Consider the following 8,112-nt stretch of genomic DNA (forward strand, 5'->3'; position numbering starts at 1 on the left):
AGTTCCCATTTAATTTTTATAACAATAACAGGGGGAAAATATTTCTATGGCCAGTAAACAAAGGCTTATAATGACATAATAGACAATTTTGATCTTTCATCCAATCCTCATACCCAAATCAATTCACAAGTGTACAGATCACTGAGAAAAAAAAGAAAGTTGAGGACCCTTAAGGAAAGATCCAACAAAAATACCGTGAGACCATACTGTGAGTCTTTCTACTGCCTTGTCCAAAGAACTTGTGCTCGGACACTGGCCACACTTATTTCTGGACATCCAGAATGCCTCTGTGCTGCACAAGAGTGTGGGCTTATGGAAATTTGTGAATCGGCGTCCAGTTAGGAAAACAGAGACCACCCTTTGTATTCCAAGCAGAGACGAATTTAATGTAGCAACTTGGTCACAATGACATTAGAAATGTTGAGGAGCTAGGGGTAAAAGGTGGCATTCTCCAGAGCCCAGGAAGCTGCTCGTACCATTGGACTGATGCCTACAATCCTACACTCACTACTGACAGTGCCAGAGGACACACTTTTGCCAAAGATAAGTCACCTCCTCAAGCAGGAGCATTTTCCCCTTCCTTCCACCTTCAAATATAACCAAGTGCCTCCCATTGTTAGAACCTAACTGGGACCCAACTATCAGTGGAATCTGGGAAATGTAGTCTGCAGGCTTCTAGCCCTGGCAGTACAGGGGAGATCACAAAGGGACAGATGAGAGACTAAGAAACAATATGAGGTATAGGAAATCAGGCAATAAATGGAGTTCTGACCAAAGTCTGCTTAAGGATAGATCTAGGTCCCAAATCTATGTGCTAGTTTTTATCCTCATTTGCGTAACTGGAATAAATATCTTCAACTACTGACAGAATCCTACATTGGCTCCCAGACCACAGGGTAAAAGCTTCTATTATAAGAAAAATGTAGTAGACATTATTGAAGCTTATCACTCCCACTAATATGTAAATTAAGGTGAAAACTCCAGACAGCATTACACAGATTAATGCCACCATTAAAAACTTTAAATATGCAGATGTGGTGATTTCTGTCACATCAGTGTCTATTCTTCACTCGGACAGTGGGAAAGACAGATGGTCTTGAAGAAGATGTAAACTTAATCAAATGGTGACTTCAGCTGCAAATGCTGCTCCATATATGAGCTTTTTAGAGGGAGTATATCAGCACAACCCCCAAAACCTCATCAGTCAAATGCATTTTTCTGCATTGTGACAGAAAATGTAAGAAACTATTAGCTTTATAATCTTTCCTCAGAGAAAAGCCAGTCCTTCTGCTCTAAGCCCTAAGGTAGCTTGCAGGAATCTGGACTCTGCCACCATCTGGCTCAGTCAGTTCAGTGCAGGAAGTAGAAACCACTCCAGGTATTTGTAGATCTTGCTTGCCAGCAGCCACTGCTGCAGAAAGATGTCTTCTGCCTCAATTCTGCTTTCTGAAGTCTCATGTGGCTGCACCTACTCAAAGGAACCTAACCCACATCCAGAAACTTAGCTGCAAGGGAGTCTGAGATTTTTTTTTTTTTTTTTAGCTTTACGATTCCTCAAATAGAAGGAAGGTGGAATAGAGGTCAAGGGTCAATCCAAGTACCTGTCGCTTCATCCTACAGGCAGTCACACTGGTGGCCCCATACTGATAGAACACAAAAAGTAGGAAATACCAGGTGCCAAATAAATCCAGTGAAAATACAGCAGACTGACACTTCATGAAAATTCTGGAGTCACATGGCCTGAGACACATCAGGACATTCCCTCCAAAGCAAAGGACAGGTTGCTGCACTTTGGACTTCCTTCCTCACAGAAGGAGCCCAGGGCTTGGTGGGTCTCTTTGGATTCGGGAGGCAACGTACAGCCTGATTGGTGCACTACTCCTATCCATCAGCCAGTTTCCAGCTTTGAGTAAAGCATAGAGCAAAAGAGGGCAAGTGAGACCCCTCTAGCTGGTCCAGGCTGCAGTGCAAGTAGCTCAGTCTTTTGGTGCTGAAGACCGAACAGATCCTTGGCTCAAAGTGCCTGAGGTAAATCAGGATGCTCTATGGAACTTATTGCAAACACTGGTAGAGGGATCACTACAGACAGGCCCTTAGGGTTTATGGGCAAAGTCATGCTTTATTCTTAAGTGAGTTTTTTTTTTTTAATAGCTCCTGGAGTCTTAATAGGCTATGATAGATTGCACACCTGATCAAGGGGCACCAGGTGACCTTGTAACCTGAGCTGCCCATTGTGAACTGAATGTTTTCTGATCCCTAGGCCTGCAGTTCTCAAGGTGAAATGGTTCATCTAGAACCTGGCCCAAACAGCCAGATGTGCTGGTATCAGACAAAAATGGACTGCTGTGGCTTGAGCACCCCATCCAAGACAACCCTGTCCTTCAGGAAGGAAATTGTGCTAGTGGCAGAACATGGAATGGGGCATGTGGTTTTCCACTTTGCAAGATGGCCTGAAATCAAGATTGACATTAAATCACAGGCAGTGGCTACTGAAGGAAACAAGATGAGAGGCTTGGGAACAAAAGGTTGGGGACAGAGGAACAAGGACAGACCTGCTGGAATAGGCCCAGACTATTAGAATGTTCACTATGGGAGTGACTGGGACAAGGCTCCCTGTAAAGGAAAAAATATTAGAGCTTGGTTTCCAGATGGCAGATTCTGAAAGAGTAAGAAATGGCTTTATAGAAATGGTTATGTGACTAGTGGAGAAAGAAATCCTTCAGCAGGCAGAACTGTACGCTGTATAACTCATTGTCCACATTGCCTGGAAGGAGAGATGGCCTGAGGTCAAGATCTGCACCAGGTCATGGACAGTGACTAATGACATGAGCAGCTCAGTATCATAAAGATTGGAAGTTTATGAGAAAGAAGTTTGCAAAAGATGGATTTCTAGAATGATCGTAGATCATGAGACAGCAGGTATGCCAAATGAATGGTCACCATGGGCCCCCATGGTGGGGAAGCTTTTAATAATCAGCCAAGAAAATGTTCTGTGGGTGTTAACTCAATGGTTTTACCCCACCCAGTCCAGCTCTTGTTCAATGGGTTCATGGACAAAAGACCATGATGACAGGGGAGAAGATTATGCATGAACTCAAGAACAGGAAAGACTCTACCCTCTACCCTCCTAGGTTCCATAGCTGGATCTGTGAAATAAACTAACAGGCAAATTAACAGGAGAAAAGGTACACAAATTTATTCATTTTTAATATTGTGCGCACGGGCATAATATAGGGGGAAAAAAAGTAAATACCAAAAAAAGTGGTGGGATTTGGAAGCTTATATACTGTCTTAATAGGAAAGGGGGAGGGGAGAGGTAGGCCACTTAGAGGAGAGAGTAAATGATTTTTTTAGGAAAGATGAATGGGTCCTCAGAAGAACATATAGGAGATACGACAGTTTGTGACAAAGTTTGTCTGGGTGTTGGGTCAACTTCTAGTCTCCCCTCTGTGATAAAAGTTTATCTTCCCTGGTTGATGAAACTCCAGGAGAAGGGATTTATGATAACTGAGTTCCTTTTGGAAGACCTGTCCTTAAGCAGATGAGGGAAGTTCAGAGAAAACCTCTCCAGGAATTTTCTGTTTTTCAAGAGACTTCAGTGCAAAATAATCACTACACCAAGGCAACATATTTTGGGCTGACATTTCCTGAACTCCTTCAGCATCCAATCCCAGTCTCCCTTTTTGGAAAAACCCTCACTGTTGTCACAGGAAGAAGGAAATGCCAGATCTCACCTCCCACTGCTGTGTCTTTCTACAGAAGCAAAGCGAGCTAGCTCTTTCCTCTACCCACTCTTAGATACAGCCATGGAGCAAGCTTATGATAAAGAAGTCCCAAGAACAATGCTGGAGGCAGCTGGAAAAATATTATCATTTATCCAACGCAAGAAAAAAGCACAGAAAGGTAATGTGACTTGCTTCCCTGAAATCAGTCCACAGCGCCACCTTCTGGGAGCCTTGGTGAAATCATCAGCTCTTCTGCAGCAACATTCTTTGGCTATTTGGACCACTATAATCTACCTGCCTCTTTTGACCACAATAATCTGCCCAGTACACAAAGGATGTCTCCCTTTTGTAAATTATAAAGTGATGCATAAAATTCTTGGAGGCTGGAACAGGGCTCTGCTCAAGATCACACAACACAGAATGTTAGGAGTACAACCAAGAGAGGGGTGTACTGGGAACAGTATAACAACCGCCTGTGGAGGGTAGGGAGCATGATTTGTAATGTTTATAGATTTAATGATGTAAACACTCCCACCTTCATCAATTTTAGACTACAGCGTGACAACACTGAATGCAGAGCTGGGAAGAGAACACCATTATATAGTATTTCCTCCACATAGATACAATAAATCGTAAGTCACTTTAAAAGCACAGATAGTGAAATGTATAAAAAATATGTTTGGCTGTTTATTACCTTTGTTTTTATATAATTTATTTAAATGTAAGTTTATATGATTTAAGTTTTTATAATAGCTATATTCAACAACAAGATCATAAAATTTCTGAAATTTTAACAGTCAGCTCTAGAAGGCTGAACTAGAACCATTCTGCTGGCTTTTAGGCATGTCCTGTGCTGCCTCCACCAGCAATTTAGGCATTTTCATTTTGCACTGGATCCCACAATTTATGTAGCAGGTCCCGCTGCCAACTCTACACTGGGATTTCCAGAGTGGAAATAGGGTAGGCTTTGGAAATTTCACTTCCCAGGAGCATCCCGAGCCTGACTGTCTTCCACTGAGGAAGCCCAGCCTCTCCAGAGGAGCCAGAAGGCCATCCTAGGACCACTCCTGTCAGCCCTACTGCAGACTAGAAACCAGCTTCATTTGAATGAGTCAGAGCACCATCTGGTGGCACCTGAGTGTCAGGGATTCCTGGGAACCAAAACCCAGAGGCTCCTAGGACAAGAATTGTTTGCCAAGAGGGATCCAGCAACATAGAAGAGGGGATGTGAGTGAAAGGAGGGTCTGAAGGTCAGGGACAGGGTGAGATTATACATTCATATTTCACCTAAGCGCTAGAGGAGAACTTGGAGGTCCTGAGGATGGGGGAAAAAAACAATCCTAGAGGCAAAAAATGACCAATGCCCATAACCCAGGATTAAAATCCACATTTGCTAACTCCCAATCCAGTGTTCTTTCAACATACCATTGAATTCAACAAATGCTTATGAATCCTCTACCAGTGCCTAGGAGAGGGTAAGGGGCTACGGCAATAATAATGACTACATTAAGGACTTTATGCCATATGATATGCTAGGTGTTTTATTTACTTAATTCTCACAACGACAAGGAGTATTATCCTCATTTTAATGATGAAGACACTAGAGCCAGGGGGAGTTAACTTGCCCAAGGCCACACTGCTGGAAAGTGGCTGAGCTGGGATTTGAATCCAGATCTGGCTGATGCCACTAAAGGGAGCCAAGGGTCAAGGTGTGGGGATGAACAGATGGGGAAGACTAAAGAGATCCAACAGGAGGGTCCCACTCAGTCTACACACACTGAAGACCTCATGGTCATGCACTGTGCCAGGCCTGGGGGTGAGGGGATGAGAGAAGGTGAGTAGACAAAGAGAGGATGCAGTACTTGCCTGTCTGCAGCTTGTGGGCTGAGTGGGGAAGCAGGACATGAGGCTGGACCAGGTTAAAGCACATGCGATGTGCAGAAACCTGATTTTATCAGATGGCCATGGGTTCAAATCAGAGTTCTGCTATTTCCTAGCTGGATGGCCTTGGGAAAATCACTCCATCTCTCCGAATCTCAGCTTCTTCAACTATAAAATGGAGATTAGAAATAGTTTTTACCTCATAGGACTATTGGGAAGATCACACAAGATACTCTGTGTAAAACATATTAAGTGGTGTGGTCACTAGATCAATCACCTTCACAGCGTAAGTCATTTCCTTAGTCAAAAACCTCTGGTGACTCTCCTGTGTCCATAGATTAGGTTTGAATTTTCAGTCCTGTATCCTGTATTCTCAGGAATCTAGATGTTAATGACCTTTACAGCCTCACCACCATCTTCTCTTTTCCCTTTTATTTGAGCCACTCCAGCGTGCTCCAAATTAGTCTTGTTTTATCCTTATTCTCCTTGCATTTGTTCTTTCACTTGCTCCATAAATATTGTCTATTACGTTCCAGACACTGTACCAGATGCTAGGGGTAGACAGGTAAACAAGACAAACAAAAATCCCTGCCTTCGTGGAGGTCATATTTCTAGTCAAAGAAGGACAGATAATTGTTTTTAAAGTAAAAAGTGTAGTATGTAAGATGGTGATAAATAGTGTGGAGAGAAAAATTAAGCAGGGGAGAGGAATGAAAATGCTCGGAGTGCAAGATGTAATTTTAAATAATGTGGTCAGAGTGAGTAAGAAGATGATTGTTGAGCCAAGATCTGAAGGAGGTGAAGGTTTGAAGCACATGGAAATCTGGGTAACAGCATCCTAAGCAGAGGAAACAGCAAGTTTAAAGGACTTGAGTCAGGAGAGTGCTGGGAATTTTCAAGGAGCATCAAAGTGGCCAATGTGGTTGAAGCAGAAGGACTAAGAGGCCTAGTAGCTCAAAGTCAAATCAACTATGTAGATTCACAGACATAGAAAACAAACTTATGGTTACCAAAAGGAAAGGGGGGGAAGGGATAAATTCCAAGTTTGAGATTTGCAGATACTACTATATAAAATAGATAAGCAAGAAGTGTATTTTGTATAGCACAGGGAATATATTCAGTATCTTGTAGTAACCTACAATGAATGAAAAACAATATGAAAATGAATATATGTATGACTGAAACATTATGCTATACACCAGAAATTGACAATTGATACATTGTAAACTGACTATACTTCAATTAATAAAAAATTTTTAATTAGCAAAAAAATCTAGACTATAGGAAGGCAAGAGTTGATGCAGAGATACCAGTTATCCAGATGAGAGATGATATTGGCTTGTACCTACTCAGTAGCAGTGGAGGTGGTAAGATGTGACTGGATTCTGGTTTTGTTTTAGAAGTAGAGCCAACTAGATTTGCCAAGGGATTAGCTTTGGAGTATGAAAGAAAGTGAGGAATCAAAGCTGTCTCCCAGGTTTTTGATTTGAGAAACTGGAGGAGTAAGGTTGCCATTTACAGTTTTGGGAAAAGTTTGCAGGAAGATGAGGTGGATACATCAGGAGTTTGGGGATGTATTAAGTTTATATATCTATTATACATCCAAAAATAGATAATGATCCTGGTGTTCAGAGAAGATGTGTGGGTTGGAGAGAAAATTTGAGAGCCAGTGTATAGATTTAAAAACCATAAGACTTGAGGAGATCATCTGGGGAATGATTTCAGACTTCGAAAAGGAGAGGGTCAAGGACTGAGCCCTAGGACAATCTAGCAACAAGAAGTGGATGAGAAAAAAAAAAAAAAAACAGCAAAGAACTGACGAGAAGCCAGTGAGGTAGAAGAAAGTCAGGAGGGCATGATGTACTGGGAGCCAAGTGAAGAACATGTTTGAAGGAGAAGGAAAGTGATCCAACTCTATTAAATAAGGTGCTGATAGTCCAAGTAAGATGAGAATTGCAAATTAGCCATTGCTCTTTGCACCCTAACAAAAGTGATTTAAAGGACTTTGGGAAGGAAAAACCTGACTGACGTGAGCTCAAGAGAGAATGGTGAGTATAGGGAACACTTTCAGGAGTTTTGCTGTAAAGAGGAGTAGTGAAATGGTGTAGGGTCAAGAGAGGGTTAGTTTTTCTTTGCTATTAAGACGAGAGAACTAACAGTATGCATGATGACAGAAATAACCCTGTAAAGAGGGAAAACAGAACGGGGTTGGTAAAGAATTACTAAAGCTAGGTCTTTAGACAAGAAGTAATGGGATCTAGTAAAAAGTATGAGGGTGCGGATGCAGGTAGCAGATGAAGCAGTAAGAGCAGTGGAAGTCTCCTCCGGAAAGCCCCTGTCTCTGTCTCTCTGTCACTCTGTCTCTGTCTCACACACACACTCAATCCTCCTCCTCCAGGCTGTCTCCAGATTTCTCCAGACCACACTCAGCTCATGTTGCGCTAAGCTGGGTCGCGAAGAGTTAAGATAAATAAATGTGTGTGTGTCTCCCCAACATCCTAAGAAC

The sequence above is a fragment of the Camelus bactrianus genome, chromosome 13, assembly GCF_048773025.1.
Source record: "Camelus bactrianus isolate YW-2024 breed Bactrian camel chromosome 13, ASM4877302v1, whole genome shotgun sequence".
In the NCBI taxonomy this organism is placed as follows: Eukaryota; Metazoa; Chordata; class Mammalia; order Artiodactyla; family Camelidae; genus Camelus; species Camelus bactrianus.